At 38.1% G+C, this 18626-nt stretch overlaps 2 long non-coding RNA genes across 2 annotated transcripts in view; one reads left to right on the plus strand and one right to left on the minus strand.

Moving 5' to 3' along the window:
• Nucleotides 1–3846, minus strand: part of LOC117229654 (uncharacterized) — a 49834-nt gene extending 45988 nt beyond the window's left edge. The window contains exon 1 of the long non-coding RNA XR_004492604.2: nucleotides 3454–3846. This is a non-coding gene — a long non-coding RNA (uncharacterized LOC117229654). The remainder of the gene's footprint in view (nucleotides 1–3453) is intronic.
• A 42-nt stretch (nucleotides 3847–3888) lies between these two features.
• The window catches only part of LOC117229658 (uncharacterized), a 233565-nt gene continuing 218827 nt past the window's right edge, over nucleotides 3889–18626 (plus strand). Inside the window, exons 1-2 of the long non-coding RNA XR_004492607.2 lie at nucleotides 3889–4022; nucleotides 4164–4563. This is a non-coding gene — a long non-coding RNA (uncharacterized LOC117229658). The remainder of the gene's footprint in view (nucleotides 4023–4163; nucleotides 4564–18626) is intronic.

Consider the following 18626-nt stretch of genomic DNA (forward strand, 5'->3'; position numbering starts at 1 on the left):
TTGCAAACATTTGACTTTACAGAATCAGTTGTACGTGAAAAATACAGCATAACATTTAGATTGCTTTTTGAACCGTGAAAAAACTAGCTGTATCGTAAATAAATTTCGGAAAATATTTTTGAACATTTTCCGATTTCCGCGATTCAACCTCTGAATAGTGAATACCGTGGATAGCATAAAACATTTTTGTTCTGTTCCATTCATTGTAGTCTGAATGCCACTGTATATTAACAACGATCCCATTAAAATTGTGCATACCGTTGTCATTCTAAAGACAATTCCATTTAGTCTTTTAAACTCACCGGAAAAATTGTATTGATGTACAGTTAGTCCATCTGAAGAAAGCCGTAATAAAAAAAGTGTGGCCTACATTTGTTTTATTCGTGCATTAACTGAAAATAGTATTTAGGTGATTACCTTTACGTGGAGCTACACAGTAAAACTGCTATCGAGAAAATGATAAATATAAAACTATATTTGGAAAAATGTGGTTATGTCAAGGTTATTTAAAGAATGACCATAGTAAAGAATAATTACACAGTCACAGATGATAGAATCAAGGAAATTGTAATGTTGGTGGGTAAAAAAATATTTAAAAAGAAACTTTTCGCTTTCGATAAAACCGCACGAACCGATCTGTTATTTCTGAAAAAAATGTACAAGGACCAAGATCAATCCGCTAGTTTATCTTGTTGTACTGCTGAGCCTGTTCTTAATTATACTTAAGAATTAGTGCAAAGCGAGAGGCAAGGAGAGAATGTGCCAGGGTGAAACGTGGACCGTTCGCCAGCAAGCTGTAGGAGCACGAGCGAAGCTTTCTTTTCAGGGTGCGGTATGCGTTAACAGCGGAACTGTTTTCACTTCGTTACGACTGATCATTTCCATGTGACGCTAGGAACGTGTCTATTAGGGGTAACGTTGTTGCGTAAAACGGACTCATTAAAAATGTAAGACCTCGATAAAACGGGGAAATACGGCGGCGACACGTTATTACTCGGTTCCAGAAGATTGCGGCTCCGTCGGGCCTTAACTTGCGCCACGGCCTGGCTCGGTTACAAAGGTCGACGTTTTATGAGTTTACACGTAGTGTAAGATTCGCGATAGAGCGCGGAACGTGCTTCGCTCCTCTTTGCCTTTGCCCATGGATCCAAGCGACCGGCCCGGATCTCCTTTTCTAATACACATGGTGTTCCAATACAAGTTTTTATTTAAAATACGATAGCCCCTTACTAGGTTTTCTTGGGTTTACCTGTGTCTAAAGAATACAAACATTTTCTGCTGTAATGCAAAATTATACCGTACACTTTATTCGACAGATGCGTGCAGTGACGGATAAAAGTAATCGCAATCCTTTAAAACGCAATAACTTTTTTGAAACTGGTTTAAATGAATTGATTTTTTTTTAAAGTTAGAAGTACTAGTTTATCGTACAACGACTGAAATACTTTTTTTAAAATTTTGTTATTACTTTGTTATAGATCTCGCCAATTTATATACATGCTGAAAATAAGTAATAATACAATTTAAAAAAAAGTATTTCAGTCTCATTTTACAGTAAATTAGTCCCTTGAACATTTCCCAAAGAAATCAAGTCGGTTAGTCCAGTTTTAAAAAAGTTATACTGTCTTAAGAGGTGTTCGAAGACTTTTAACACCTACTGCAGGTGTTTTGAGGTCACACGGATCGATTGTAGAACCTTATGGTAAATTAAAGTTTTCTGTGTTGGTGTTTCGATTTTTCATTTAAAAAAATTCGAATTAATTAATCTAGATGTAGGACCTCTGCAGACGACACACACATATGCTGATTCATATTTTGTATAGAAGTCGAGGTGTGTATTTCTCATATTTACATTAGCATAGATCTAGGCAGTTCCACTTACGCGACAGAGCAGGTTGGAGTCTGTGATAAGCTTCAAATGAAAAGCTCCTGTCGCCAGGTGTCAAGAGCTTTCGAGGGTTTACTTGAAAATATTATTTAACGAATGAATTACTGTTTCTGTATTTTAGAATTTGAAGTAGCAATTCAAAATATGAAAGAAGAAAATAATTATTTTGTAGCAAAAATCGCAGAGGGCGACAAGCAATTTTGTTAATAAAATGTCACAAATGAAGATTTTATTGTGAACTTTTCTTACACAATAGAATCAATATGTATTTCTTGGATAACTAAGAAAAATCTAAGAAACATCTAACGCTCGTATTAAATTTATTGTACAGTGAAACACTTTTATGGCAGGTAATTTCAAGGTAGATATTTTTATAATGCCTTCAGTGTATATAATGTAATAATACAGTTAATATGGCAATAGAATGCGATCGTATTAATGCCAACGGCGTATTAGGTAGCCTCAGGCCGCAGGCTAACCTTTATTAAACATTCTTGTTTAAATTCTTATCAGACAGTGAATATTGAGGAAGAAACAGCGAGTTATTTAAACCATTAATTTTGCATTGTAATTTAGAAGGAATCTTTCTGCCTAAGAAAATATTAGGTCGACCACAAAGTTTGCACAGTTTTCGAGTAACTAAAACAAAAATTGAACAAACTAAAAGGTTTACCTAATTCTAAACTCAAATTTAACCCCGACCTAACCCAGACCAAAAGGTCAATTTAATAATATTGCGCTCGACTCATCTAGCGACGTTAAAAATTCTTCCTGGCAAATAACGACGGCAAAATTAGTTTCCCGAAATTAATACGAGTATGAGATAAGTGTTAACTTTTCAGAAAGTTAAACAGCTACAAACTTTTCATTCAATGGATTTCTTTAAAGGGGACTTATCTCTTCTCTTCAAATTAAAGGTAATTTAAAGTGACACCGTTTACGCGACCGTGCACCTGGCTGTGTGATTTAAAGCAGCACTTTTCTTTCACGGCTAACCTGTAAGAAAATGTGAATATTCACCTTGACGTTCCCCGCTGTGTTGTAAAATCTCGTGGGAAATGTAATCGTAGCTTTCGTTAAAAAATGTACAAATATTTCATTCCAATAAAGTAAAGAAAGACCAAATAAACTCGAGGATTTTATGAAGTAAAACGGATTGCATGTGTTACAGTTGTGAAATACGATTGTTATGTAACGTTTCACGTAACGATACATTCGGTTCATCGGATTACGGGAAAACGAATCGCAAAGGAAAGAATTAAACGATGTATTTTGTGAAGATATCTTTTATAGCGAAATGGTCAAAAATCAGAAGTGATAGCCAGAGAAAAAATAAAAATCCAAGGCCAGATTTATATCTGGTGTGTACTCTTTTATCAAAATTATTATTGTATGTGTATCAACTTGTAAAGAAACTATGATTTTATTACTAGACTATCGACATTTATACTTAATACCTGTTGCCTGCAATGAGCCTCAGAAAATCAATTGTCCTCGGTAAATAATCTTTGAAAGTCATGCATAGATAAACAAATGATTCACATTTAATTATACAATTGACATACCAATCGATTCCTGTAATTTAGATTGGCATCGTGTGCGGTGTTCCGACGAAGCTATTCGGTCCCTCGTCGCGGCAGCGTAGTCTGCATTTTATCACTTAACCTCATTTTCTTTGGTTTCTCTTACTCACTTCATCACCGGATGCGCGAGAAACCAAGACGCTCCTCACGGAAATCTAACTCGTTTCTACTAAATTGAACATTGTAAATTTAAAATTGTCGTAACAATCATCTTACGAGATGTTAACCAAACACCTGCCGCGTCGGTCGCGTCACGAGACAACCGAATTCACAATCAGATGGCGTTTTGAAATTGCGTCCCGCCAGAAGCAACGCTGCGTATGCGCGTTGCAGATTATGCGCAATCGAGTGTCCTTCGACTTGAGCGATCAAGATGCTTACTGAAATTAACCTATCTGTGTTCTTCATCCAAGAAACGTTTTGAATGCACGAACTAGAAACCCGTACGAACATGAATGAATCATCAAGACTATCGCGACGCGAGAGGTAGCTTAGCAGCTATTCGCACAGCTGCAACGACAAACTGCATCGCGTTCTAAATACGTTCTATGGTATCGGTGCATTCTACACTATTGACTACTTATTGGAATGAAATATTTGTACATTTTTTAACGGAAGCTACGATTACATTTCCCACGAGATTTTACAATACAATGGGGAACGTCAAGGTGAATATTCACATTTTCTTACAGGTTAGCCGTGAAAGATAATTGGCGAGACACTCGAGGTGCGAGTCGGTCGACGAAAGTGTTGCGCCTGCGCAGATCTGTCGGATAGTTTAGAACCGGTTCAAACGCGGCTCCCTCGGAAAAATCATGTAATTTAATATGACGTATATATATAATTTTGGATTGAAACCTCGCAGGCAAAGTATTTCTATCGAGATTCAAATTATCTTTGATTGCCGTGGGACACTCGTACGATGACTTTTAGCGACGGGTTTTCAACAGACAGATTGAGAGATCGGCGCGCGCAACTAAGACACTCTTTGGCGGCGCCATTTTGAATTGTTGTAGTGCTCAAGAGTTTGTGAATCGTGGGTGCTGCGTCATGGACGATTTTGCTGAATTTTCCGGACCAGTGGCGTGCAAGGTAGGAAAAAATGCTTCGCAATTGTGTTTTCTTGTATGCTGATTCAGAATACATAACTTGCAGCAGCTGTTAACCAAAATTTGTCCAAAAAATTGGGCTTCAATGGACGCTTAACCTCGGAGACCGTTTTAGCATCAAGACACAAAAACACGTATAGTTCGTAAAATTGTTACGTTGTCAGCTTTCCCATTAACGTATATCTCCTTGATTCAGGTTGGATTCAATTTAAATGGTCGCGGATAGTCGTTAGCTAGCTCTTTGGAAGTTAATATCTGCCAGCGACGCCACGAGGTTTTACGGTCGTAACCGGCACGCGAATGGCTTCGTTTTCGTCGAATAGTGATAGACGTTGTACTCTGTTACATCGTGTACGCCGCGAGCTTCTAGACGAAACACACCGTCTATCTGAAATTAGCATACACCAAGGGGTGTACAGGAAATACCGAGGTTCTGTTTTCTGTTTGGTATTTTTCCTTATACATATGTAGCGCGCACGGGAGTTGATTGCCTTGGCGGCCATATTGGTCCGAATTGGCGGGAATAACTTGAGAAAAAGAATAAGATTTTTTCACTTAATGCTCTGTTTAAAAAAAAAATTATATTGTAAAAATAATACTATTGAATAGGGCATACTAGTTCTACTTCTCTTCACACTACAAGCCACGCGAATTTGATGCATCTTCCAACTCAATTTTCTCGAGAAAAAAATCTTAAATGAAAAAATATTATTCTTTTTTTCGACTTTTTTTACATGTGGAATCACTACCCTGCCGGTTGTACCACGATTTTCGGTACAACCTGTATAAACAATGTTGGCGAAATGAGTTGTCGAGGAAATCGTATCGATGAAAACATTGTTGGTGAAACAATTGAGTTTGAAAACTGCCCACTTTTCTTTTTAGTAGTTTGTTAGATAAAATTAGGAATTTGCATTAACATACGCACCTCGGTTAATGTAAATTGTTTAGAAACGTGTCATGGTTAGCCGACATGAGTGATAAAGTAATGCAATAACGTGTATCTTCACGGCACGCTCGCTGATAGTTTGGCGCAGTGGAAACATTTGAAGCCGCTCCAATACTGTTCCCCGGCTTATCAAATTCATTTGTGGGATATCAGGAAACTTCGCCTCCAGGGTATGTAACAAACTTACGTTTCGACTCAGTTCTCTCTCTCTCTCTCTCTCCCCTTCTCTCTCTCCCTTTGCTTGGCCCGATAGAATAAAGGAAAACTTTGATGTTCTCAATTACATGACTGAGCCACAGTTGTTCGGATGATACGCTTGTAAACGGTTGCCCCGATGACCGATAACTCGTTTACGAACTCTGTAGTCAAATAACTCCTGACGGCGTTCCATACTTTAAGGTACACTATTAATCCTAGAGCGCTTACGGTTTTGGAAGGTTTAAGGTCAGTTTAAGGCAGGGTCATTTCGTGTCGACATAAAAGAAAATGCTAAAAATTTAATTTAAATTTAAATTTATTATTTTTGATTAAAAACTTTTATTTCTGTTTGAAGTATGTTTATCTGTACTTATAATAACATAGCGTAAAACATCTAGATACATCTTATTGAAAAATAAGATATCAAAATCGTGATAATTAACGTTTAAAGAAAGAGACATTTAGCTTAAAAATACCTGTCGTACAAAGTTAATCGCATGCAACATATCTGTTTTATTTATTAAAAAAGCGTGCTCGTTTACTCTGAACGATCACGGTGCTGCAAACACATATTCAGCAAATGATATGAACTTCTGGAAGTTCCAGATGTTCCAGAAATTCCTGGAATACCAGAAGTTCCAAAATTTCCAAATGTTGCAAAAGTTCGAAAAATTCCGACAGTTTCGATTGTTCTGAATCTTTCGAATGTTCCGATTGTTCTTATCGTTCTTTAAAACGTTTTAAAGACGTTTTTGTGCTATCTGAGTTAAGAACGTTAAGTGACGATCAGTTTTGCTGTAGTCAACGAAAAGTAGAATTCTAATGCAATTTGCATCGTGAGTGTAGTGGTAATTGACAATTATCAGAAAATACAGTTGGATCAAATGAAAATTAATTTAACAGCTGATCGAGTGGTTTAATAAAATAGTGATACTCGTTCGATCCACCGAATTATGTTTTCTAGAGTGAAAGGAGAATTTGTAATTTAAATTCTTATTAATGTGATTGGATATTGACTTTTTTTATATTACATTTCACATGTACGATTGTAAATGATGACGCAAATACTTCCGTACAAGAAAAATCTAAATATAATATTAATATTTTTTTGGCAAGAATGGATTTTGCTTTTTGTCTACGTCGGGGTAGGTCTCTGCAGATTAATTAAAGAATTTATGAGGAACGAGTTTACAGATCCGTGTCTAACAAAAATTGGCTATTACCAGTGGTCATAATTCATCGATAGCCTGGATATGAATCTACCTGGGCAATTACAGTATTCCTGTTAATATAAAATTTAAAAAAGCCAGTAAAGCAGATATTATTAATTAGTTCTGTTCGTTGAGAGCAGCCATCGTTAATATTTCATTCCGTGGACTTTTATTTACACATGGGTTTCTAGATGGAAACCATTCTGTAACTTTGATCATTAGTTTTTTCTACTCAATATAATTTCCCCACTTCCGCGGGATACGAGTTTTTACAGGATATAAAGTCCCGAAATCGTAATTCTCGCTGAATTTTACAGTCCGTGAAATGGAACCTCGTAATTCCATCCAATAAAAATATTCGAAAGAGTAACAAAAAAAAAGGATGGGAGGATCTTAAAAAAAAAGTTCGTGCACAGTGTCGTAACCGAAAGCATCTTCTCTCGCGAGTCAACGCAACTTCTTCCAGTTCGACTGAATTTATGCACGTGCCTATTGTTTCGCGAACCAAATATTCATGGTGCAAGGTACTTGCTCGCTGATTCAAGTGAAAGTTTCATTTATTTAGGTATTCGCACGTTAAAATATTAGTATAGACATTTTGCAGATTTACAAGTTTGCCGTGAATGTTAAAAACGATAAGATAAATCGCGAAACCGTAACAGTAAATGCAACGAACATTTGCACTTGTCATTTTCCTTCTCGACGTTATTCTGTCCGTTTATTAATTGTAACCATAACTTATAATTGTATATTATAATTGTTATCGCACATTGTTTCCCTGAGCTCATATTTCACAAATAAAATCCGACGTAATGTTCATACGATGATACAGCGCTGTTTCGTGCAATGTGAATGCTATTAAATGCTCTGCATATAATCAAAGTTGGAAAATTCGTTTCTTCAAAGAGTATCATAGCATTTTTTTTAGATATCTGTGAGTTGAGATGTGCAGAGTCGTGTGTACAAAATAGTACGTTATACAGCGTGGCAACCATGTAAAATATCAAGAGCAGAGGCATAGGATTAACGAAAAACGTGAAACCTAGAAATATTGTGGGCTGCGGATATCGCGCGCCGTTATCAAACTTAACTCGACCATAAATGCGCAAATGGCTTCATTAGTAAACGGAAAACACGCACGCGAGCCGGGGGGGGGGCAATTATTCCAGTAAAACCAGCAAAGTGGACGACGAAAGTTTGTTATTATTCGACCTTTCTCATTCGGAACGCACAGAGGCGCGCCGATCCAATATTTTCAGCCGCGATGTTCCGTAACAACCGAATTAAACCAATACGAATGTACGGGCGCACGAAAACAGCTGCGTTTAACCAAAAGAATCAAATATATTCGCGCGAGAGTTCAACGGATTAAATCACATTTCCGCAAGCGTTGCGGTCGGGAGCAGGCCGACGGTCGGCTAACGAGTACTGGTTTCATCCTGTCCTATGAAATCATCGTTATACCGTGAACTTCCGGCCGTCGTGCCGCGCCGTTTGCCTTCTAACGATTTTTACAACACTTTGCAACCTGTTTAGGCTAGCAAACTTTTCTTGACTTCACCCTTCAACGGTGTTTCGCGCGTCTATATGACCCACATCGCATATTAGAATTATATAACCTTTTTGTTAGACTTCGTTACAGTCAAATTATTACATTTTTTCATGTAATAAGCTTAAAAACATTACGCAGGTATATGACCGTTATTAGTGTAAGTTTTTATGAACATCATAGAATTTTCATTCGATTGTGAAATACTTAGAGTGTGAAGAGAGTGAAAATCTATTTTTACTTATTTATTTATTTTTATCTCCACAGAAGTTCAACACAATGACCATAATAGTAGTAATAATGAAATAATAATAATATGAAAACAATGGCTTCAATAGCTACATTCGGAAATAGTGATTTTCGCGATCTTTAATTGTTTGTAACTGATAACAACGTTAATCGATTTTGATGAAATTTTCAGCATGCATAGTTACGGAAACCTACGAAACGCATTGTTTAAATATTCGTTGCAAGCTCAACTAAAGAAGTTGAAAAAACGTGAGTTTTTAAAATCTTTTTTATCATTCCAACCAATAACAAAATTAAAAAACCGTATTTTAGTCACTGTCTAGTAGACTAGTCCTATATTAAAAAAAAAACTTCAAGTCATTTAGTCCAGTTTTGAAAAAGTTATCGAGTATAAAAGTGTACGAAGGGGAGCCACTGTACAAATTTGTGGCTGTAAGAAAAAACGCCGCATGTCACAATTTCAAAAATTTTAAGTTATTGCATTCATTGAACTGTTGCATATAGAATTTACATATTTATCCGAAGAAAACGATCGTGAAAATAAATTCTATAGACCGAAGAGAATTATGCAGTTTGAAACACCACGAAGCACTAACACGAAGCCATTAGTGATCAGAACTTCAAACGACAATATCTCGGAAATGAAAACATGTGACATGCGACGTTCTTCGATACAACTACACAGAAGTAACCATCGTCGTGCAGTTCAGAAGATGTGTAATCTTAGCATTCCGCGTGCAACTATTTATACGCACAGAGGTCCGAGTGATTTGAAGGTTCATCAAGAAGGTAAAGGAAACATCAGTGCGTTCCTGGATAGTTCCGTAAACACAAACACGTGGCCGGATCTCGCAAAACAAATCGGCCCTTGAAATCATCGCGCATAGTGAATCGTGGCCGTGTTTGGGGCAAGTTTACCGGGTTTCGCGACGATTTCTCAAAGTTTCCGGACCGGTCGGACGAACGCTGACAGAAAGGCAGGATTACCGGTGGTCCGTCTCTCCCTGGTTCCTCCCCAGTTTCTTCGGATTTCCCTTTCTCTTTCTCTATCCATCGTTTTCGAGAGTCCGCGGAGGTCTCCGTCGCCGCTCAGCTCGCCGGGCCGCTCTCGATCCTGCGGAATCCCTTTGGGGAACTTTCCGATATTCATATCTGCTTGCTACTACATCAAAAATTCCAAGCTCGCCCCGCTCAGCCCACGAGTTCTCTCAGTTATAAAGGATTCGCAGCCACTTACGATATCAGCCTTCTATCCTATCTCAGCCATCTACCATCTCTTCGAGCCTCTTTTCCGAGAGCCACCCCCGCAGCATCGTTTCTCTTCTTCCGCTCTCTCTCTCTCTCCCCCTCTCTCTCACTCTCTCCCCTTCCCTCTCTTTCCTTACAAACCGTTTCTTCTCGGCGCTATCCCGTCATCAACGTCCGAAAGCATCCCCTTAGCTGTTCACCCTTTCCTCTACCCCCTCTCTCTCTTTCTCTCATCTGCTGGCAACTTCTCTCTCTTTTACGTACCCTCCTTCTGTCTCTGCTGCCACTGTTCCCGCTCGTTCTCACTCCGACTATAGTGCCTTCGACGTTTTCTCGCCGATCTGGATTAACGATCCGGCCCTTTTTCCACCGGCCACTCCGAACAGCCCGGACTTCGGCCATCCGGCCCGTTCGTGACCCGCCTCCGAACGAGCCTCTCGATTTAGATATGTGCGTGCCACGGGAGATCGCTACTTCGCTTCCTCTCGTCTTCTTTTCCCTCTTCTTCTTCTTCTTCTTCTTCTTCGTACTCTCCTTCTTTTTCTTTCTCAGCATCCTCTATCGTGTTTCTTTTCAACGAGAACTGTCTCTTCCGGCGGTGTCCCTTTTCCGTACGTTCTCACCCCTTCTCTTTCCCCTCCTCCTCCCTCTTCCACCTTCCCCGTGTCCCTGATCCCTCCCTTCTATTCTATTTCCGTCTTCCGCGTCTTTTCACTTATGCTACGGACGCGGTGAACGGGTCGCAAACTTTTCCTGATTTCGGCTCTGATAGAATCGATCCCGACAACTATCGTAACTGACTGCTTAACTTGTTCCTCGGGTTCTTTGCGTACTCCGCAGCCCGGGGATTTCGAGCGTCCCTTCTGCATCTCTCTCCTCTCTCTCTCTTTCTAGAGTTGAAGCATGCTACAAAATTGACCGATCCGCGGATTTTTCGATGCTAAAGCTATTCTTGGCGATTCAATTATTCCTTTCTGTGTTTAATTCGAGAATTTTATACGATTACCTGATCTCTGTGCTCGATTTGAGAATTTTATACGATTTTTTGTTACACTCCAAATTCACCCCTCGGAAATCTAGTTTCCTACAACTTTGTTTTCTGAAACTTTTGTATGTCTTACAATCGGTTTTTCCTTGAAATACAGTTGTTATACCTGAGTATAGTTATTTTTGTTCGTACGTCCCACATGTGGTGGAGGGACAGGGGAGGGTAACTTAGTTATTGATTGACCCATGTAACCTTTATTATTCAATTTATTTGCATTTTACTTCTGATTTCATGTGGTACTCCATTTACACATTATTGTACAACTGTAATTCGAAATCGATGCTTTCATTTTGATTGACGTCGATGTTATTTAAAACATTGAAGCCTCAGACTAGTTGAAATATGTATAAGCACAGCTACTAAACATTGTATACAAATGCATTACTATATGCGACTTCCTAAAGATATATTTATACATATTTCATTTTAGAACGAAGACGATTTTTATCACCGAAGATATAGAAATATTAATATTTTTCGTTACTGCGAGGCTTTCTGTAAAAAGCTCAGTGTCCGATTAACTCCTTTGGAGCTGCCTACTGGAAGTGCAATATCTTTCAAGATGCACCGCAATTTTAAGAGATACTAACCGCGTTTGATGCACGTTTATGAACAGCCTGTTGGATTATGAAAAAAGATTTGAATATTCTGTAAACTATTTCCAGTGAATTAAATTTCATATTGTCTACAAATTTGACTATAGAAATAATTATTGCAACCACTGATTTTACTGACTAACACGTTTTCTATATTATCATCACTGAAAATTATTAACTATTATCAAGATAAATTTAATAGAGAATGAAACGTTTAAAATTGCATTTGCATGATTTCGAGGAGTAAGTTCCTTAAATAATTCTAACGGAAACCATGAATTTATAATGAATTACTTTAACATAGAGTTTTATTGAATCATCGTTAAACTAAGTTTTCCTAAAACTGTAGTTTAATCGAATTTCCCCTTATTTTGATAGTATTTAACTTTCTATAATGTTTTACGTGTTACATTATATATTATTTACATCGAGTTAAGATTCACTTTCGACTTCGCAATCCCTTTTAAGCATCGACTATGTAATTAATAAGTTTCTTTCTTTGGTCATTATACCATAAAACAATATTTTTAATTATTAATTGATATCTGTATTATGTATACAAACGTTTTTATGAAAAGTAACAAATAAGTATTCAATGAAGCTTAATGTAGAAAAATGGTTCATAGGATTTAAATGTTATAAAATGTTTCACTTTATATAGAAATTAAAGGAGCATACTTTTCACGACGGGGATATATCAAACATCTTTTTTAAAATAATATTACGCTATGATAAGTAGTTCAATATCCGACACGGGACAGTATTATTCACTTTTATGAAATTCTTGAGATGCATGCAACCTCAGCTTTAAACCGACTGCACATATATCGAAGCTTCAATTTCGAAGCATATCAAACATTCCATTTCGTTAGATTTTCATGAAACTTTAGTTTTATAAATAGTTAATAGTTCGGTAGCCGTTCTAAATATACAATTGTATTACCTATTAGCTCTATCAGAACTACATCATTTCGTGCAAATGCATAATTCATGTTTTTCTCCTACTCAAGTTTTTTTTCAAAGTATTAAAGTTCATCACTCTTTTTTACACATTAACTCCTATTATTTAAAGTGTCAGAGGTTGTTGAATTCGTTTCGATGTGCACCATAATGCTGCGTTATTAAAAAAATAGGGGTAAATGTGCAAAAACTAGCGACGATCTTTATTACTTCAAAAAAAACTTGAGAAATAAAAAAAACATGAATTATATTCTTAGCTTTGAATTAAGCACATATTTTATATCAGGAAAAATAACGAAGATATTTCATGTGCAGGATAAAATAAATACCCTATATACTTTGATCAAATATTTCATAAAACTGTTGTATTTAAATAAAATATGAGGAAAATCAAACAAATGCAGTACAATTGCAATAATTTACACACTTTCCAATGAGATTGCAACAGCTAATTGATTAAACTATAAGATTCCGAATAAAATACGGTAAAACAAAAATAGATGAATATCAACCAAGGATGTTTCCTTCGACTATTTTCGTGGAACATACGAGATTAAACAATAGCCTATGGGAAAGATTCTCTTAAATCGCGAACTAGAGAAAATAGTACAACACATCAAAAGAAATAGAAGATCAAAAATATAACTAAACATATGCAGTATGCTCGCCGCCACCAACAGGCTGCATCACGTTCGCGATCAACTGCAGGAAATTCGATACAATATCGTCGTAAACAGAAAAATCGCGCGAGGCTCAGTCGCAAGCTAAAAGTAATGAAAATATAGGCGAAGAGTGTGCCATTCAGGTACTCAGGGTTCAAACGGTCGATTTTCCGTGACGGCAAGGGCAGGACAAACGACCCGGAATTCAATCTCTTCGGGTTCCGATCGGCGCTGCGCGGCGCGACGATCGAAGAAAAAAGATCGCGCAAGGTCTCGGTTTTCCGGACTATCGTGATTCCCATCAGGCCACGCGGTCCCCGGCGACGTTGTCTCGTTAATAACCGTCGGACGAGTGCTTTATCGACGATAGCGAATAACCCCGGGTGGTCGGCGGTGGAAGCGTCGAGAATCGCGCAACCAGCGAATATAAATGCAGTTTAATTAATGAACGGTCGCGGCGCTCGAGGTTTTATTTAATATTGTAATCGGGGGATGATTCTGGGCTGCCGCGCGCGGCCTATCCCTTGAGCGGTAATCCTTAATTAATGGCCGGATGTGGAGGGCCATCCCGTCGTCGTATTGCGGATTAATTCGATTCGAAGTGTCTACTAATTATCGGTCGGCTCGAATTGCGTGCTTGTCATAGGATCGAAATTCTAGCAAGAGGAAACGTCGTAAACCTTTTGGCTGTTGTAGTGGTGTCGTGTGCCCATGTAGGTGTGCGGGCAACTTTCACGCGCCGCGGCCAGACGGAGGGTGGGCGACAGAAACATCCGAACAAGCTGGTAGACAGAGAGATGGTAAGCGAGAGAGAGAGAGAGAGAGAGAGAGAGGGGGGGGGTGACGGTTCGCCGCGATACCAAAGCGAAGAGGACGAGGGGTAGAGTCGCGAACTCGTTAAGCATGAACGACCGATCGTTCGAGGACTGGAAATCGGTTGCGGTGTAAACGTCACGTTTCTGGGGGCGTCTACAATGGCTCATTAAATTGAATAATCATCGAGGTCATATCCCAGCCGGCGAGGATGCGGTATCTGCAATTTACTTGGTCATCGCTGGGCAAAGTTATGTTGGTCCGCGCGGGCAAGTACTGGTATCGAGTGTATTGGGTCTAACCTCCCCGTCTACGGGGGATGTTTGCGCGACGATTTCGCGGTGAATCGACGAAGCAAGGGGACTGCTACATGCGCCGTACAGCAAAACATTACCTGCGGTCAGGTATTTTTGTTGTCTACCGAGAACATCGGTCTCTGATTTATTAGCTTGTGCAGGGTCGAGCACCATTTTCCTTGCACTGTAGTATCGCGATTAGCGGAACTAATCATATGAATGTTCGGACAATGGAACAATGAAATCCCTATAGTTAAATTGTTTTGTTGTTCATAAAAAGCATTGGCTTCTGATTTATTGGGTTATGCAAGAACCACGATCTTTGAACACTGGAACCTCGGTTATCGGAATTAATCATACGGATGTTCGGATAATGAAACAATTACGGTGTTGAAGTACCTGAGGTTTAATATTTTTATAGAGAACACTGGCTGTTGGTTTATTGGATTACGCAAGTACCGTTTTAGAGGTTCCGATAATCGTAGCTTAACAAACTTGTGGAAAGCTTAATAATGTTTAATGATCTTGCGTAACAATCTGGAAACCTACACTTCCTATCGTACTTTATTTTTGCAAAGCTTGTTGGTGGACATAGGTGTTCGGATAATAGAACGATCATTTAGTTCGAATGTTAGATTAAAGCTTTATTGAGTGAGTTGTACAATAAATTATATCGCATATACAGAGTGGGCCGGAATTCGTGGTACAACCGAGCAGGGTGTGATTCTACGTGAAAAAAAAAGAAAAATTTGCTATGACATGTTTTTATCCGGGACTTCGTTTTCAAGAAAATCGACTTTAAAGTTCGTTCATCTTTGTAAATGATTTAGTTGTCAATTCCTCTACCGCAGTTGCCTCCATCCGCGATAGTTTACAAACATTGACAAACACAACATTTGTACAAACTAAATATAATTTGTACAATAATAGTTCAAGTTATTTGTAGTTCTCTGTGATTCACACAGCAAAAACGTTCATCAGCAATTTGTTGACGATTATAAAGATTACCACCGAAATCGAGGATAATTAGGAACACTTATCGATAGGGATCGTGTTAATTTCTTCTGAAAAGTGTCTTTGAGTTTGAATGTTTCTCGCGTCTCCGTGACAGCAATTCGATCTAATACACGCCAATGGGGCACATTGTTACTACGCATAATACCGTCGATGAGCACACATTTTCCATCGCAGGCAGGAACGTATTCGGCTGCCAACCGTTTATGGCATATCCGTTTATCACGCGTATCGCTTAATTAATCACACTTTGCACTTTCATTGTTCAAATCGGACAGAATCAATTTGGCTCTTATAACTTGCGCCTGCTTGAATCGGGTTTAACTTCGTGCTCTTCGTGAAATGCTTTCGTATTAGCGACGTGATCATTAGCCAATGAATTATGTCAATAACGTTTAATAGTCTCGAATGACGTAAACGCGGCATTTATACTTCGCAGTTTGATACGCGCCGCGACGTCGTGTGAAAGGAGCAACTGTGTTGCGCGTAACAATTCAACGAACACGTTACGTATTGTTCGGCGGACTGCTGTACACGCTAAACGTTTTGATTTTATACTGCATTTTGTAGCGCGGTTCATACTGCATTTTACACTAACAAAGAACCGTAAGTTTCGAAAGATTTGCGAGAATTTTTTAAGACTAATTTTAAGCACTGTCTCGTACAGAAATAAATAATTCTCGAAATTTCGAATAATGTCTAACTTATGTGACATTTTTATATTTTATGTAAACGAAAACAACATCGGGAACGTCCTCGTCTTCTTCAAATCCATTAATTTATATGAATCGTTTTAGTTTTCTATTATAGTTAATGTTAATTATATTCCACGATACAAGTCACATGTTAATTATGGTACAGTATCTATAATTGAACTTATATATTATTATTAATAGTTATTGCTATCTCTAAAATATAATCTAATAATTACATATGAATTAAATTATCTGACTGATGTTCAACAGAAAACGCACATTATATTACTTACAACGGGTCACACGATATTTAAACTCTCCAAAAGGTTTCGCCAGAGTTAATTTAATTAGAGAAATTCTTCCATTACTCCGACCTTTGTGCAGTAATTAAAGAATAAAATTTTGCATAAAGACCCAGTGCCCGCTTATAAAGTATGAACCTATCTCATTGTCATTATAAGGATATGAAATTAGTTTTCTGATGGGCGTGTACTTATATATATACTCGTCCGGTCCGCAACGATCGCCGCCAAAGAAATAAAAATCGCTAGAAAATGCCAAAATCAATTTGAGCGATGTATCCTTCATCGAGGACGCCTTTATATCCGAAGAAAAAGCAGCAAAGCATCCGAGGTTCTCACGCGCGCGCGTGCCTGTAAACTTCGCTCATCGTCGTTGCTACTCAACTTTCCGGCTCCATATATTTTCCTTTCTTGTTTGTCTGGCTCGTTTTTATGGATCCATCACCTGCTCTCGCCGCTTTTGCACATTAACATATAATTTCTGACTTGAACGCTGTCGGAACAATATAAAAGGCCACGTTCACCCCATACTTTCCGCGGGAAATGAATAATACCCATGCATGCTCATTTAATGGTGAAACGAACTTTTAGTGGTAAAAGCTTAGGCAAAAAATGTTCATGCATCTCATCAATTGATAAACTTCGTTATCTCTCATACTCTACCGAGTGCTTCGTGTATTTTAAATATTATTGTTATAATGGTACGCAGCACTTGTGGATTGTCCTCTTTTTTTTGCGACATTTTTAATTTGCATAAAAATCCGGATTCTAGTCATAACACAAAAGTTGGCCATCTTTTCATGACGAGCATACGCGCTAAAAACCGTTAACTGATTAAGAAGAATATATACTGTTTTTTATTAAATTATATATTTTATACAAGTGTTGTATTTAAACAAAATATGAAGAAAATAAATGCACACACAGTACAGGTTAATAACTGGTTAATATGCTTCACATTCGAGGATTCTGAAAAGGCGATTGTCCAAGAAAAAGAATATGTTGCGCAATTTTATGGCTTTAGCGATAGTGCATTAAAATTTGAACTGCTTCTACCGTGATGGACGTTTTTGAATGCACAGATCTTTTGCCGTGAAATTAATTCGCGCGAACAGCCCACGTCCGGCGAATGATAAAGATGTCGATTCGCAAGGGTTTCGGTTTTCCAAGCGAAGCCAATGGCACGTTCGATGCTTGGCCATCAGTCATTTCACGACATGCCAACTAAATAGGATACAACTCATTCCATTTGATCCCCGAATAACGGTTCGCTGGAATTGGGGGCCCGTGTCTCTTTGAACGATATAAATGGAGAGTACCCTTTTGCGGTCTTTGTGCGATGCAAGCGAAGGCCAGAAAGTCGGATGATCTCGTTCAGGGTCAACGAATGCCAATGCTCGGATGTGGCGCCAGTTTTCGCGGATGCTGCGGCACTTTCGAAAGGCCGGAACATTTCCTGATAGCGTCACTAACGAAGAGTGCCTGCTCTCTTTCTATTTAGAACCTTATCAGCGTTGCCCTGTGATCGTCCTCTGCTAACAAGGCAAGTTTGGTAACTTGATTCTTTTTGAAATTCAGTCGTTTCATAAGGATCGCCGATGGAAGTATCGGGTGATTTTGCTTTTATGGTCCTTTTTCGATTCTTTTTAAAGAAATTATTGGCATCCTATCTGCCTGTCTATTTTCAAAACCGTAATAAACGTAAAAATGGTGATTACGAAAATTGAAAGTTTTTGATGCTTTCTAATAGTATGATACTGAAACACTTCTGTTCGAATAAAAATCTATCATCCCTGTTATTGTAAAAAATTTGTTTCTGCAATAAATCTTACCTTAGCTTGAAAAATAACAATCTATGGGTTTATACAAGACTAGAAATGAGGACGATCATGTGTTTTATATTTTCGAATGTGTTGAACACTGGAGAATTTAAAGCATCAACACGTTCATCAGAGAAATACATATATCAAAGTGATCGGTAGATTGCGGATGTTTATGCACGATAAATATGCAAATGCACATGATATTTAGACATGAAAAATGTGAAAAATATGCACGATACTAAATATGTACCCTATCGGGTGTTAAGATTAATATTAAGTACCTATCAAGAAACGAGTTACAGTTATTTTGATGTATTATTCGAATTACAATATAACACAAGCATTTTTTTCAAGTTGATGACGTTTGCTGGTTGCGATTGTCAGTGAACATTAAATTTATTCAAGCAGCGTCGTGGCACATCGTGTTCAACAG

Source organism: Megalopta genalis, chromosome 3 (genome assembly GCF_051020955.1).
Source record: "Megalopta genalis isolate 19385.01 chromosome 3, iyMegGena1_principal, whole genome shotgun sequence".
In the NCBI taxonomy this organism is placed as follows: Eukaryota; Metazoa; Arthropoda; class Insecta; order Hymenoptera; family Halictidae; genus Megalopta; species Megalopta genalis.